The sequence below is a fragment of the Bos taurus genome, chromosome 1 (genome assembly GCF_002263795.3).
Source record: "Bos taurus isolate L1 Dominette 01449 registration number 42190680 breed Hereford chromosome 1, ARS-UCD2.0, whole genome shotgun sequence".
Taxonomy (NCBI): domain Eukaryota; kingdom Metazoa; phylum Chordata; class Mammalia; order Artiodactyla; family Bovidae; genus Bos; species Bos taurus.
Window position 1 is genome coordinate 114,736,755 of NC_037328.1, and position 17,500 is coordinate 114,754,254.

At 37.3% G+C, this 17,500-nt stretch overlaps 1 non-coding gene across 1 annotated transcript; it reads right to left on the minus strand.

The window, feature by feature from the left end:
* Positions 1-303: 303 nt before the first annotated feature.
* On the minus strand, positions 304-410 carry LOC112448278 (U6 spliceosomal RNA). The gene has a single exon (XR_003036649.1). It is a non-coding gene; the product is annotated as a U6 spliceosomal RNA (small nuclear RNA).
* Positions 411-17,500: the final 17,090 nt, after the last annotated feature.

A 17,500-nucleotide genomic window follows, 5' to 3' on the forward strand; every position in this document is an offset into this window, starting at 1 on the left:
TTCTCCCAGTCTGTAGGTTCTCTTTTCATTTTATTTATGGTTTTCTTTGCTGTGTAAAAGGTTATAAGTTTAATTAGGTCCAATTTTCTTATTTTGCTTTTATTTCTGTTACCTTGGGAGACCTAAGAAAACATTGGTATGATTTATGTCCAAAAATGTTTTGCCTATGTTCTCTTCTAAAAGTTTTGTGGTATAATATCTTATATTTAACTCTTTAAGCCATTTCTGAGTTTATTTTTGTGCATGGTGTGAGGGCGTGCTCTAACTACATTGATTTACATGCGGCCAACTTTCCCAACACCAAAACATATGGAACGCTTCACAAGTTTATGAGCCATCCTTGTGCAGGAGCCATGCCAGTCTTCTCTGTATGGTTCCAGTCTTAGTGCATGTGCTACTGAAGTGAGCATGGCACTTATTATTTTTAGATGTTTGTAACATTACTTAATTTAAAAACATATGAACTTGTGTCAATTACGTAAATAATTTACATTATATTCTTTTCTAAAATTTTGTTTTCTCTTTTTAAAAAACTCCAAAAACATATTTTAGAAAGTTCAAACAATAGAAAACCACGATTTTAACAGAGGAAAGTCTTCTAATCCACTAACTCCCACCTCCTCCGTGAAATATTTTCTGATTTGTTATTTTTATTCCTACCTGGTACCCAGGAAGACACCTACCAAATTTGTTGTTCACTGTGGGAAAATTCATGAATCATTTTTTGCATCACCCCTTTAATATTCACCAATAAAATAGGCATTACAGATAGTTAGAATAAATCTGAAAAAGTTTATTTCAGAATTACATACTTTATAATCCATAAAATTAAGTGTCATCTCTGAAGGTGGAATTGAATCTTATCTCTTTGCTAATGTACAAGTCAACAGAATTATTTTTTTCAGATTTGTTTTGCAGTAAGCTTGAGAATATTTTAAAATATAAATTATGTCTTCATATTCATCTTAAATTGTCTAAAGAATTTATTTCAAAGAAATGAGCACAGTCATTTTACATGATAAAATATGGCCTCAAAAATTTAAGCAAATCTTCACAATATGTAAATAAAAAGTAGAAATGGCATGAACCCAAGCCTCATTACTCTTCCAAGACTGCATTGCTGAGCTGACAGCAATTAAGTAAAAGTTATCATTGGAGAACTCAGGTAACTGCAGTGTAAATAACATTGCTCCCATTCTGTCTGTTGTAATTAAATGCTGCTTGTTACTCACAGGGTAAAACCTGTGCCCTATTGAACTGTTTTCCCAAAGAGATAAGAGACTATTGAAGGATCACCCAAATTCATGTTTTGTCACAAATAACTTCTGTTGTAATTTAACTCATAAACTTATACTTCAGGTTTTCCCATAGGTAATGTAAAAAAGAAAAAAAATTACTAGAATGACATTTTTATCACAACTAAAACTTGATGTGATTACTATAATCTTATCAGCTCTTAGGGCATCTCTTAAAGGAACAGGGGCCTTATTCTTAGTTAAGAGTGTGTGCTATCTTGCAGGAGAAAACACTGGACCGTGGCGTATTGTACTTGTTCAGTTAGGTAACTTTTATCAAGTACCTATTATATGAAAGACACTGTTACAGGCACTGAGGGTATAGCACGGGACAAACTGGATCTAGCCTCAGCTCTCATGGAACTTATATCCCAATGAAGGGAAGAGAGTAGACACACAAATCAACAAACAAGATAATCATAGATAGTCTTGTAATTATGGATATGAATAAATATGGATAGTCAGAAAATAGGGAAATGACAAAGGGAGGGGAAGACTTGGATGTGGGTAGATTGGGGAAGACCTCTCTGAAAGCCCAGTGTTTTAAAGGAGAGTAAACTCCAGCCACAAAAGAGTAGCAGGGTACATACAGGCAGAGATAATCCAGAACTTATATTGGACACACAAATGTTCCATCATCACCACAGAGTCCACATCTTTAAATTTGAATGAACTGTTTTCTCTCTGTTTTCCAGAAGCTAGTTTTCTCTGCCAACTATCTCATTTTCTGTCAGCAAACTTTTAATTTACTTATAGAAGAACAGAAATCATTGGTCAACATACCAATGGCAGCCAAGCTGCCCTGGTTTGCTGGTTATCTCAGGGTAAATCTGGTTACTGAGAATTAATTTTCCCTGGTAAAAAAGCATAAAGGAACTACAGAGAAAACTGTTGACAGGACAGACTTTCTGGCTACTGTTACAGAAGGAACTGATCAGATTGGGACTCAAGAAAGATAATCTAAATCAGAGACAGAATTAGGATGTCCAAGAAGATTAACTGTATTATTAACAAATAAAGCATGTTAGAATAATCTTAGACCCATATGTATTAGGTCTATGTTGTCATATGTATTTTTAGTTATATTTACATGTATTATATGAAATTCAGTTCATTTCAATTCAGTAGAACAGTCGTGTGTGACTCTTTGTGACTCCATGGACTGAAGCACACCAGGCTTCCCTGTTCATCATCAACTCCCAGAGCTTGCCCTATCTAATGTCCATCAAGTCAGTGATGCCATCCAACCATCTCATCCTCTGTCATCCCCTTCTCCTCCGACCTTCAATCTTTCCCAGCGTCAGGGTCTTTTCAAATGAGTCAGTTCTTTGCATCAGGTGGCCAAAGTATTGGAGCTTCAGCTTCAGCATCAGTCCTTCCAATGAATATTCTGGATTGATTTCCATTAGGATGGACTGGTTGGATCTCCTTGTGTCCAAGGGAGTCTCAAGAGTCTTCTCCAACACCACAGTTCAAAAGCATCAGTTCTTTGGTGCTCCGCTTTGTTTACGGCCCAACTCTCACATCTATATATGACCACTGGAAAAACCATAGCTTTGACTAGACAGACCTTTGTTGGCAAAATAATGTTTCTGCTTTTTAATATGCTGTCTAGGTTGGTCATAGCTTTTCTTCCAAGGAGCAAGCCTCTTTTAATTTCATGGCTGAAGTCACCATCTGCAGTGATTTTGGATCCCCCGAAAATAAAGTCTGTCACTGTTTCCATTGTTTCCCCATCTATTTGTCATGAAGTGATGTGACCGGATGCTGTGATCTTAGTTTTCTGAATGTTGAGTTTTAAGCCAGCTTTTTCACTCTCCTCTTTCACTTTCATCAAGAGACTCTTCAGTTCTTCACTTTCTGCCATAAGATTGGTGTCATCTGCCTATCTGAGGTTATTGATATTTTTCCCGGTAATTTTGATTCCAGCTTGTGCTTCATCCAGCCCAGCATTTCACATGATGTACTCTGTATATAAGTTAAATATTCAGGGTAACAATATACAGCTTTGATGTACTCCTTTTCCAAACTGAAACCAGCCTGTTTTGCCATGTCCAGTTCTAACTGGTGTTTCTTGACCTGCATATGGATTTCTCAAGAGGCAGGTAAGGTGGTCTGATAATCGTATCACTTGAAGAATTTTCCACAGTTTAAGGCTTTGGTGTAGTGGATAAAGCAGAAATAGACACTTTTCTGGAAATCTCTTGCTTTTTTGATTATCCAACGGATGCTGGCAATTTGATCTCTAGTTCTTCTGCCTTTTCTAACTCCAGCTTTAACATCTGGAATTTCTCGGTTCACGTATATTGAAGCCTGGCTTAGAGAATTTTGAGAATTACTTTGCTAGCATGTGAGATGAGTGCAATTGTGCAGTAGTTTGAACATTCTTTGGCATTGCCTTTCTTTGGGATTGGAATGAAAACTGACCTTTTCCGGTCCTGTGGCCACTGTTGAGTTTTCCAAATTTGCTGACATATTGATTTCAGCACTTTCACAGCATCATCTTTTAGGACTTGAAATAGTTCAACTGGAATTCCATCACGTCCACTAGCTTTGTTTGTAGTGATGCTTCCTAAGGCCCATTTGAGTTCCCATCCCAGGATGTCTGGCTCTAGGTGAGTGATCACACCATTGTGGTAATCTGGGTTGTGAAAATATTTTTTGTATAGTTCTTCTGTGTATTCTTGCCACCTCTTCTTAATAACTTTTGCTTCTGTTAGGTCCCTTTATTGTCCTCATCTTTGCATGAATTGTTCCCTTGGTATCTCTAATTTTTTTGAAGAGATCTCTAGTCTTTTTTATTCTATTGTTTTCCTCTATTTCTTTGCATTGATCCCTGAGGAAGGATTTCTTATCTCTCCTTGCTATTCTTTGGAACTCTGCATTCAGATGGATATATCTTTCCTTTTCTCCTTTGCCTTTTAGTTTTTCTTCTTTTCTTGGCTATTTGTAAGGCCTCCTCAGACAATCACTTTGTCTTTTTTTATTTGTTTTTCTTGGGAATGATCTCGATCACCACCTCCTGTACAATGTCATGACATTCTGCAGGCACTCTGTCCATCAGATCTAATCCCTTGAATATGTTACTTTCACTGTATAATTGTAAGGGATTTGATTTAGGCCATACCTGAATGGTCTAGTGGTTTTCCCTACTTTCTTCAATTTAAGTCTGAATTTGGCAATAAGGAATTCATGATCTGAGCCATAGTTAGCTCCCAGTCTTTTTTTACTGACTGTATAGAGCTTCTCCATCTTTGGCTGCAAAGAATATAGTCAATCTGATTTCAGTATTGACTATCTGGTGATGTCCATGTGTAGAGTCTTCTCTCATGTTGTTGGAAGAGGATGTTTGCTCTAATGAGTGCATTCTCTTGGCAAAATTCTGTTAGCCTTTGACCTGCTTTGTTTTATACTCCAAGGTCAAATTTTCCTGTTACTACAGGTAGCTCTTGACTTCCTACTTTTGCATTCCAGTCCCCTATAATGAAGAAGACATCTTTTTTGAGTGTTCATTCTAGAAGGTCGTGTAGGTCTTCATAAAACCATTTAACTTCAGCTTCTTCAGCATTACTGGTCGGGGCATAGACTTGGATTACTGTGATATTGAATGGTTTGCCTTGGAAATGAACAGAGATCATTCTGTAATTTTTGAGATTTGGACTCTTTTGTTGACTATGATGGCTACTCCATTTCTTCTAAGGGATCCTTGCCCAAGTAGTATATATAATGGTCATCTTAAGTAAATTCACCCATTGCAGTGTATTTTAGGTTACTGATTCCTACAATGTCAGTGTTCACTCTTGTCATGTCCTGCTTGACCACTTCCAATTAATTTGATTTATGGACCTAACATTCCAGGTTCCTATGCAATATTGTTCTTTATAGCATCAGACTTTACTTCCATTACCAGTCACATCCACACCTGGGTGTTGTTTTTGTTTTAGCTCCATCTCTTCATTCTTTCTGGCGTTATTTCTCCACTGATCCCCAGTAGCATATTGGGGACCTACTGACCTGGGGAGTTCATCTTTCAGTTTCCTCTTTTTGCCTTTTCATACTGTTCATGGTATTCTCAAGGCAAGAATACTGAAGTGGTTTGCCATGCCCTTCTTCAATGGACCACGTTTTGTCAGAAGAACCCTCCACCGTAACCTGTCCATCTTGGTTGGCCTTACACGGCATGGCTCATAGTTTCAGTGAATTAGACAAAGCTGTGGTCCATTTGACCAGTTTGATTATTTTTCTGTGATTTGGTTTTCATTCTGTCTGCCTTCTGATGGATACAGATAAGGGGGTTATGGAAGCTCCCTGATGGGAGAAATTAGTGAAATTAGTAATTGTTAAATTAATATACAAAAGAAATTGTCCATTCAGGAAACTGTATGCAAGCCACAACAAACTGGAAAATTCTTAAAGAGATGGGAATACCAGGCCACCTTACCTGCCTCCTGAGAAATCTGTATGCAGGTCAAGAAGCAACAGTTAAAACTGTACAGTGAACAATAGACTGTTCCAACGCAGGAAAGGAGTACGTCAAGGCTCTATATTATCACCCTGTTTATTTAACTTATGTGCAGAATACTCATGTGAAATGCTGGACTGGATGAAGCACAAGCTGGAATCAAGACTGCCAGGAGAAATATCAATAACCTCAGATAGGCAGATGACACCACCCTTATGGCAGAAAGCAAAGAAGAACTAAAAAGCGTCTTGATGAAAGTGAAAGAAGAGAGTGGAAAAGCTGGCTTAAAACCCAACATTCAGAAACCTCAGATCACGGCATCTGGTCCCATCACTTCATGACAAATAGATGGGGAAACAATGGAAACAGAAACTATATTTTGGGGCTCCAAAATCACTGCAGATGGTGACTTCAGCCATGAAATTAAAAGAGGCTTGCTCCTTGGAAGAAAAGCTATGACAAACCTAGAGAGCATATTCAAAAGCAGAGACATTAGTTTGCCAACAAAGGTCTGTCTAGTCAAAGCTATAGCTTTTCCAGTAGCCCCATATGGATATGAGAGTTCAACCGTAAAGAAAGCAGAGAGAGCACTGAAGAATTGATGCTTTTGAACTGAGGTGTTGGAGAAGACTCTTGAGAGCTCCTTGGACTGCAAGGAGATCCAACCAGTCAATCCTAGTGGAAATCAGTTCTGAATATTCACTGGAAAGACTGATGCTGAAGCTAAAGCTCCAATACTTTGGCTACCTTATTCGAAGAACTGACTCATTTGAAAAGACCCTGATGCTGGGAAAGATTGAAGGTGGGAGGAGAAGGGGATGACAGAGGATGAGATGGTTGGATGGCATCACTGACTCAATGGACATGAGATTGAGCAAGCTCCAGAAGCTGGTGATGAACAGGGAAGCCTGGTGTGCTGCAGTCCACGGTGTCACAAAAAGTCAGACACAACTGAGCAACTGAAATGAACTGAACTGATGTAGTTCATACATGGTCTTAATTTAGGGTTTTTTTTCTCTTTTTTTGCCTTTTTAAAAATGTTTTCCTTTATTTCATGTAAAGTATAAGTCATATCTTAAAGCTTGATGATAAAAAATTTAATTTAAAAAATTTCAGATGGACTTGGTATTTGTTGTGAGTCCAACATTCTGTAGATTCCAACATCTGTGTTGTTAAATTTGACCATCTGCCTAAGTTATGAAATTCTGAAGTAATCAGTGTGATTTCTGAGGAATATAAAAAAAATCTCATTCTTCATAAATCATACATCTAATGATTTTAATACCTGTTGTTAATTCTTGCCTGACCCAGTATTTTCATGAGTTTGTTGAGATTTTGTTTCTAACATATTTTTCCTTCTACATATATTGTTTGCCCTTATTTTTTTCTTCTTTTTTTTTTTACAAATAATATTTTTCATCATCTCTCTCTAGAATTACAAAGCAGCATCATTTCTTCTAGGAAACCTTCCTGGACCATGAGGTTGGGTTAAGTGTCTCATATCGGAGCTCCCTCAGCCCTCTGCACAAAGCCCTTCCCTAATCCCTTATCAGAACGTATCACTTCAAAGGCACGGCAGAGTATTATTATCCTTATGCCTGGTAGGAGCCTAGTACATGATAACTTTAAACAAACTACTTTCAGTCAGCTAGCAATACAATGTCTATTTTTATGTCTGAAGAGAATGTGTGTTCACTCAGAATTCCTAGTGAAAAACTTCGGAGAATTCTTCTAAAACCAGTGAGCAGGGAAGGCTGATCTTAAGTATGGCTCAAATTTCAGAAGCCAGGAATAAAAGATTGATGAGTTTTACACTACACACACACTCACACACACACACACACACACACACAGACTAATTTTTACAGTACAATAGAACCTCATAAGCAAAAGGAAAATAAATGTTAAGACCCTGGGGAAAATATTTGCATCTCACACTGCAGACAAAAAAATGAATTTCTCTAGTTAATGAAACAGTCTTAGAAGTTGAAAAGAGAAAGGTCAATGAATACAATAGAGAATAGGCAAAAGACATGCACAGTTCACAGAACATAGAATTCAAATGGCCCCCAATTTTATGAAAAGATCTTCAAAAAAGAGCACTTACAGATAAAAAGACAAATATGAAATTCACACTGCAATGTCATTTCTTACCTATCAGATTGGCAATAACCCAGAAATCTGAGCACATACTCTGTTGTCAACTTGCTAGAGAAAATTGCTTTCATATGTATTTCCTGGTAGATAGGAAAAATGGTACATTGTCTATAGCAGGAAAAGTGGCTGTATTTACTAGATCTGAAGATGTATCTACCTTTGACTCAATCATCTCACTTCTGGGAGTTTATTTAATAAATATACCTATACACATGTGGAACCAGTTACATAAATTACAGCATGTCCACACAGTGGACTATTATGTAGCCACAAGACAGAATGATGAAGACCCCTAGTGACTGATACAGGATGATCTTCAGGATAAACTGCTAATGAAAAGAGTATGGTATGAGTGTAAAGAGAGTAAGGGGAAATGACTATATATATTCATATTTTCTTGTGTTAAATACTCGTGGAATAACAAACAAGAAGCTAACAGAATCATTACCTAGAATGAGTAGAGGAAAGAATGAGAAAAAAAGGCAGGGGTAGAGGCTGACTTCTCATTTTGTACTTTATTGTTTTGATTTGTGAATTCATGTAAATACAACTATTAAAAATTGCTTGTTAAGAAACCTGCTTTTTCAAAAGGAACAAGCCTATGAATATTAGCTTTGTGTATACACCTTAGATTTATTTTTATTCAGATAAGATTACAGGCTATGGTTTTTCCAGTGGTCATGTATGGATGTGAGAGTTGGACTGTGAAGAAAGCTGAGTGCTGAAGAATTGATGCTTTTGAACTGTGGTGTTGGAGAAGACTCTTGAGAGTCCCTTGGACTGCAAAGAGAACCAACCAGTCCATCCTAAAAGAGATCAGTCCTGGGTGTTCATTGGAAGGACTGATGCTGAAGCTGAAACTCCAATACTTTGGCCACCTCGTGCGAAGAGTTGACTCATTGGAAAAGCCCCTGATGCTGGGAAAGATTGAGGGCAGGAGGAGAAGGGGATGACAGAGGACGAGATGGCTTGATGGCATCACCAACTCAATGGACATGAGTTTGGGTAAGCTCCGGAAGTTGGTGATGGACAGGGAGGCCTGGCGTGCTGCAATTCATGGGGTCGCAAAGAGTCGGACATGACTGAGCGACTGAACTGAACTGAACTGAACAGTTATATATGCAGAAATAAATGTCACAATATATGAGTATGCAAAGAAGAGAGTTTAATATAGTGGATAAAACACAATTTTAGAACCAGAAAGAACAAGATTTTCAAATTATAACTCTATTATATAATTAAGGATTTGATTTTGGTTTCTTTCATTATTTTCTTCTTTAAAGTGAGGTTAATAACTTCAGCCTTCTAAAGTTCTGCTAAGGGTCAGTTGGAAGAAGGGGTATAAAAGTTTTAGTACTTCATGAAGCTCACCAGACACACAGCTAACAATGCAAAGTCTGGAATGTGACCAAGCTGTCTGCTATCTAGAAGCTCTCTTTCTTGCAAACACTCACATAGTGTGACAATTCTGAATCAAGAATAATTCTCTTCTGGTTATCCTGACCACCCGTTGGAAATTTAGCTGAGATCTTACTTCCTCCATGAAGATATCTTTTCTAGAGAGTCTGTATAGTATGATTAGTACTACAAACTTTATGTTTCATATTTTGTACATTCATTTTTTGTCTCATAAGAATCCTAGATTTTTAAAATTCTTTCCTGAATTTTAAAACAAGTCTTCCCTGGTGGCTCAGATGATACACAATCTTCTTGCAATGCAGGAGACCTGGGTGTGATCCCTGGATTGGGAAGATCCCCTTCATTAGGAAATGGTAACCCACTCCAGTATTCTTGCCTGGAAAATTCCATAGACAGAGGAACCTGCCGGACTACAGTCTATGGGGTTACAAGGAGTCTGGCACGACTGAGTGACTAACATACATAGCACACAATAAATGCTCAATAAAATTTGGGGGGGGGTCTATTTTTGTTTCTATTTGTGACAGAAAGACTGAATATTAAGTAACAAAGCCTAACTTAAGTCTTGAATACCAGTTGTTTTAGTTTTTTAATTGGTTTCCCAGGTAACTCAGTGGTAAAGAATCCACCTGCCAAGCAGAAGATGCAGGAGACACAGGTTCAATTCTTGGGTCAGGAAGATCCCCTGGAGGAGGAAATGGCAAACCACTCCAGTATTCTTGCCTGGAAAAATTCCATGGATAGAGGAACCTGGCAGGCTACAGTCCATGTGGTCGCAAAGAGTCAAACTCAACTGAATTCCCGAGCACTCACAACCTTTAATCAATGCCCTTTTGCAATCTGCTATATGCATTTCTCTATAAATCTAATATTTCCAGTCATTAAGATTATTTTTAATGGAAAAGTAATGTGCTCAGGAATAAAAAAGATAATAATAATAATAAAATAATAACAATAGTGAAAATAAAAAATGCATATGTTTAGGGGATGTCCTGACAGTTCAGTGGTTAGAACGCTGTGCTTTCACCATGCAGGTAGCAGGTTTGATTCCAGGCTGGGAAACTAAGATCCTGCAAGCCACATGGTGTGGCCAAAATTTTTAAGAAAAAGGAAATGAAAATGCTTATATTTGGAAAACAATATCATTTGAATATTTTCCATTCTGGTGTTTTATAATATTATTATGTCAGGTTATATCACTGTCAAAATTGTCATTTAGTTATAAATATGGCAACCTACTCCAGTGTTCTTTCCTAGAGAATCCCATGGACAGAAGGAGACTTGCAGGCTATAGTCAATAGGGTCACAAAGAGCAGGAAATTACTAAGAAGCAACAGCACACACACACACACACACACACACACACACACGACCATCTTTCATAATTTTTCACTTGGCCACTTTCTTAAGCAATTATTTTTGCTTGTATTATTTTTCAATAGACTATTTTTTACAGTAGTTTTAGGTTCACAGAAAAAATGGAGTGGATAAACAGACTTCCCTCATAACCCCTACCCCAACACAATGTACATAGACTTCCCTGTACAAACACCTGCCCGCCTCCCCTCAAAATTGGTTCATTTGTTACAATTGATGAGCCTACATCAGCATGTTGTAGGCATACAAAGACTATAGTTTACGTTAGTATTCACTCTTGGTTTTGTACATTTTGTGAATTTGGACAAATCAAAATGACATGTATCTATCTTTATAGTACAGTATAGAGTATTTACATTGACCTAAAAATTCTCTCAGAGAAGGCAATGGCACCCCACTCCAGTACTCTTGCCTGGAAAATCCCTTGGATGGAGGAGCCTGGTGGGCTGCAGTCCATAGGGTCGCTAAGAGTCGGACACGACTGAGCGACTTCACTTTCACTTTTTACTTTCATGCATTGGAGAAGGAAATGGCAACCCACTCCAGTGTTCTTGCCTGGAGAATCCCAGGGACGGGGGAACCTGGTGGGCTGCCGTCTGTGGGGTTGCAGAGAGTTGGACACGACTGAAGCGACTTAGCAGCAGCAGCAGCAAAAATTCTCTGTGCTCCTGTTATTCATTCTTTCCTCTGTCCTAATCCCTGAAAATCTCTGATATTTTTATTGTCTCCATGGTTTTGCCTTTTGTAGAATGTCGTATGGTTGGAATCACATGCTGTGTAGACTTCAGATTGATTTCTTCCCATTAGTAACATGCATTTAAGGAATCACATGCTGTGTAGACTTTTCAGATTGACTTCTTCCTCTTAGTAACATGTGTTTAAGCCATGCACGTCTTTTCATGGCTTGATAGCTCTTTTCTTCTTAGCACTGAATAATATTTCATTGTCTGAGTGGACCGCATTTACTCATTCAGAAGAACATTTTGGTTGCTTCCAAGCTTTGGCAATTATGAATAAAAATTGCTGTAGATATCTGCATGCAGGTTTTTGTATGGACATTTGAGTTGTATCAAGTTATTAAGAATGTGTTTAATTTGTAAGAAACCACCAAACTGCCTTCAGAGTAGCTTTATCATTTTGCATTTTGTTGTTTTTTCATTCTCTTAACATTTTCTTTCATAAAGCAGAAATGTTTAATTTTAATGAAGTCCAGCTTCTTTTTTTTCATGGATTGTGCTTTTGGTGTTCTATCCAAAAAGTCATTGCCAAATCCAATATCATCTAGATTTTCTCCTAATTTTATAGTTTTGCATTTCCCTGGTGGCTCAATGGTAAAGAATCCATCTACCAATGCAGGAGATGCAGGAGATGTGGGTTTGATCCCTGGGTCGGGAAGATTCCTGGAGAAGGAAATGGCAACAGGCTTCAGTGTTCTTGCCTGGAAAATATCATGGACAGAGGAGCCTGGCAGACTACAGTCCATGGGGTCACAAAAGAGTTGGACATGACTTAGTGACTAAAGAACAACAACATTTTACATTAAATTCATGATCTACTTTGAGTAAATTTTGTGAAGGGTGTTATACCTGTGTCTAGATTCTCTCTTTTTTTTTTTTATAACCTTTTCCTGCATACAGATGTCTAGCGATTCCAGCATTATTTGTTGAAAACCCTGTATTTGCTTCATTGCCTTGCCTTTGCTTCTTTGTCAAAGATCAGTTGAGTAGGGGTCTGTGCCTAGACTATCTGTTTTGTTCCACTGCTTGATTAGTCTATTCACATTGATTTGCCAGTACCACACTCTCTTGATTGCTGCATTTGATTACTCTTCAGCATGCATTTATTATGTTTTATCATTTGTCATTCTAATTTATATGAAGAAATGTTAATACTTAGCCATCCTGATCAAAAGAGCATATTAGCAAGACTAAGTCTGAGGGGTGACTACTTCTATGTAGCTTTCAGTCTCATTGCTCCATATTTCCTGATTGATATTTGAATGCTATTATAACATTTTTCTTCTCTTCTTGGTAATGTTGAGGTTTTGTTTTTGTTATTTCTTTTTTTAAAAAATGTTTATTTATTAATTTACTTGGATGCTTCATTAAGTCTTCGTTGCGGCATGTAGAATATTCTGTCACGTGGAATCTTTCATTGAGGCACATGTTCTCTTTTGTGGTGTGCAGGCTCAGTATTTGTAGCACACAGGCTTACTTGCTCCGTGGCATGTGGGATCTTAGTTCCTTGACCAAGGGTTAAACCTGTGCCCCCTGTACTGCAAAGCAGATTCTTAACCACTGGGCCACCAGGAAATTCCATTTTGGTTGTTTCTGATAGCATAAAATTATATTGAAAAAAACACTTAAGAAAGAATTTAAAATATAAAACTAATACCAGTTAGTATAAAACTAATTATTTATTTTTGTTTGATTGATGGAACCCAGTTAATTTCATTTCCGGGTGAAGATTGACAAAGGACCACAGGCTTAAAGTCACACCTCAAAACTCCTTTATTTTTTTCTTTTTAATAACATACTTTCATACTGCATATGTCCAAATATCTTGTTTTTCAACATGGAGAACTGACAATATCTAGTTTGTCTTTTATATTCGAAGCTAGGTTTTTTTTTGTTTTTTTTTTTAATGAAATAACTTCAAGATAATTTAGTCTGTTAATAAGCATATTTAGTAAGTATTTACCATATTCAGGATTCTGTGCTAAACTTTGCCCTATATAATTTTGATTATATTTCATAGCAACATAATACCTAATGAGATAGGTGCTATTATTATCTCCATTTTAGAGATGAGGCATTTAATTTGCAGAGAGGTTAGAAAGCTTGTTAGAAAGAGGTTAGAAAGACTTCTCACATTTATACATTCGTGGTACAGTGGTGAGCATAGCTGCCTTCCAAGCTCTCTTGCATGTATCAACTGATGGAGCAGGCCTAGTCAGGCTGGCTCTGGGGCCTGTAATCCGCTCACCTAACAACCCTGACTAGGGTTGCACATATTTTGTCTCCATTAGACTGTATGGTATCTTTAGCTTATGAACTTTCTTATTTCTGAATTTGGTACTTTACAGTGTTCGTTTTTCTGTGAGCCAAAGTAGAAAGTATAATCAACTCAATGTAAAATCACTGGGACCAGTTAGGTAACTGCAGATATAGTATTTTGGGCCTCTCCAATGGCTCAGGAGTAAAGAATCTACCTACAGTATAGGAGATGCTGGAGACATGAGTTCTATCCCTGGGTCAGGGAGATCCCTTGGAAGAGGAAATAGTTACCTACTCCAGTAGTTCCTGGACAATCCCATGGACAGAGGAGCCTAGTGGGCTACAGTCCATGAGGTGGCAGAGTCAGACATAACTAAGCAGGCATGCATGCACATATAGTATTTTCATCCACATTATTTTTTGCACATGGTATAGTTACTGTAATAACAGTGAAATGATTATATTTCACTTAAATTATTAAATTATTCACTATTGAATGAATTACTATTCTGTCGGTTATAAAATTACTGTTTTCTTTTTTTCAAATAGATTTTATGCAAAGGATTGATAAAAGTAAAATGGGAAAGATTTCTATGTAGAATTAGAATATAAACTTTGGCATGAACTGATTTTACTGAAGTAAAATGGAATCTGTCCCTTTCCTTTCCCCCATGTCAAACAATATTTCTAGGAGCAATTTGAATTTAAATATTGCTTAATGTGTACGTATTGTAAAATTTTCAGGAATTTGGAACTAAAAAATTCTAAGTTTAAATAATTGTTTTATTAACATATTATAAAAAAGAAGTTTGGGTAGAGAATAGAAAAATAAGCAATCATGACCTTTGTTGATAGTTAATACTCTTCCAGAAATAATTCTTATATTAATAAATTAACGAATTGCAAGTTATGCTAGACTTTATATACATTATATCTGCTCTACTCTAGACACATTTTAGTGCAGGAGATACTATGGTTTTCAAGACAGGTAATGTCCCTGCTTTTATGGAACTTATTTTCTGTTTGAAGTAGGGGTATGGGGATGTCTGGTATTTATTAATAAACAAATATATAAATATTATTGACTGAATTGTGTTCCTCTAAAATTCATATGTTAAAGTCTTAACCCCCAGTAACTCATCATGTGACTATATTTGGAGATAGAGTTTTTAAAGGTATGATTAAGTTAAAGTGAATTCACAAGGTTGGGCCCTAACCCAATCTGACTGATATCCTTACAAGAAGGAAAGAGTGGGACACAGGTGAATACAGAAGGAAAAACATGTGAGAATGTAACCATATACAAACCAAGAAGAGAGACCTCAGAAAAAACTAATTCCTACTCATACCTTCACCTCCAACTTCTGGCCTGCAAAACTGTGAGGAAACAACTTATTTTTAAGCTGTTCAGTCTATGGTACTTTGTTATGGCAGCCCTAGCAATCTAACATACTAAGCAAGTACTGTAAGATCAAATGGAATCTGATAGGCTAGAGAGTGATGGAGGAGTTACCTTAGATTGGATACCCAGAGAATGTTTCTCTAGGGAGGAGATATTTAAACCAAGAAACCAGTAATAGGAAGGAGTCAGTCATATCGTGCTTGGAGAAGAGAGCATCTAGCAAAGGGGATAAACAGAGCAAGTTTCTATGGGTCAAAGAAACATAAGAAAGCAGATATGAATTAGATCTAATAGAAAATGATAGAAAATGAGGTTGGATTCCTAAACCAACCTCAGATGATGTAAGACTTAGATAGCAGTAAGAGGAGTTGGTTTGATTTTAAGTGCAATGGATGGTCATGGGAGAGTGTGATTCATAGGAATGATATTATTGGATACTCATTTTAAAAAGATAATCTGGTTGTACGACTTCGCTGGTGGCCCAGTACTAATAGTTATGACTCTGTGTGCTTCTGTGCTCCCAGTGCAGGGGGTTATAATCCCTGATCAAGGAACTGGATCCCTCATGCCGCAGTGAATATCCCTGGTGCCACAACTAAAAGCCAGTGCTGCCAAATAAATAAATAAATGTTAAATAAAAGATAACATTGGTTGCTAGGTGAAGGATAGATTTAGGGATCAAGAGCGAATGAAAGGAAGCCAGTTAGATGGCTATCCTAGTTGTCTAGGCAAGAGATTGGGTAGTTTGTGCTGGTTGGTTGTTGTTGTACAGATGGACAGGACTAGTTAGATCTGGTGTGCGTTTCTAGTGAGAGGCCACAGTTCTACTGCCAGCCTGTAATTGTGAGTGGAAGAGAAGGATCAGTAAGTTTTGGGTTAAGTAACTTGGTGGTGAGCTTGGGAAGGATCAAGACAGAGTAAATTTGGAGGGAAAATCAAGAATTCTACTTTGGCTGTGTTATTTTTTGGAGATCTCAATTTGGCACCTGGAAATATGGGTCTGAACTTCCTCAGTGTGTCAGGGCTGGTCATACACAGTTGGAAGTCACTGGTATAGATATGGTATTTATAACCCAGAGACTGAAAGCACTCACCCAGAAAGAGTGCACAGTAGAGAAGAAAAAATGTCATTTCTCACCAAGAGGTAGTCATCTAGAATGGTCACTGTGGACAGAACTTGGGGTAGGCTTTAATATATTTTTCAAAATAGATGGTACATTTAGGGCTTCTGTGCACAACATGTCTGACCTAGGTAGAAGGACAACATCTTCTCCATTGGGATCTACTCCCAGATCCTCATTGAGACGTAGCAAAACATCCATTTAACAAATCAACTTAGAGTACTTATTTCTTCATATATATTTTTATTCCAAATTGTCTCAGTACACTCAGAACTCTCTTCTTAATGCTTTCCTGCTGCTTACTGTGTCCATCCCTCACATGAAATTTCAAGAGATCTGTAAGGAAAATGGAAGTCAGACCCAGTAAGTTAAAGTACATCCTGCCTCATTTTAATATTATCCATCCCTGTCCTGTTTCCTCCATTTTGGAGGAGGATAAACAGGGGCTGAAAGAAAATTTGGAGTTAGTTATAATGACCCATTGAATTGAAGACAGAAAATAATGGTCTATGACTCACATTAGCCCTCTGAAGTTGTCAGAAAATCAAATGAAATTCAAAATGTGGTTTTGACACTAGAAGTGACCTAAGCAAAAGATATTTTTATGACTACAAATTCAACAACTTCATTTGTTCATTTATTCATTCACTCATTCAAAATTTAAGAACCAGATATGTTTTAGGTACACTTTACCACCCAAGGTGAAATGGGAACATGACAAAGCCTCAGTCAATCAGATGCTTCTGTCTGAAGCAAATGAAGCTGGTGGCTTCCTATTGAAATGGCTTCTGCAAAAAGACAGTTATTTTGCTTGTTCTTTATCATTCTCTGTTACTATCCTAACTTTTATTCAGTTCCCAAGTCTTTGTCTCCAACTTACCATTGATTGCATGAACTTTTGCTAAACTTCTTATAAAAATATTTTCTGTTTAAGAGACCAAACAAGTGTTCTGGTTGCTATAGGTTTCATAACTGGAAAACTTCAAAGGATTATATCAGACACTCAAAGACTAACTGTATATGTACTTCAAATGGTTACCATTCACGTCTCATATGCATTGTATAATGGATAGTTTTCTGCATGAAACCCTTTAGTGACTCAAGAATAGGTGGGAGACAAGTGCTGCTTAATGTCCAATTATTTCTTGAAAGTGAAAGTCACTCAGTCATATCTGACTCTCTGCGACCCTGTGAACATAGTCCATGGAATTCTCCAGGCCAGAATACTGGAGTGGGTAGCCTTTCCCCTCTCCATGGGATCTTCCCAACCA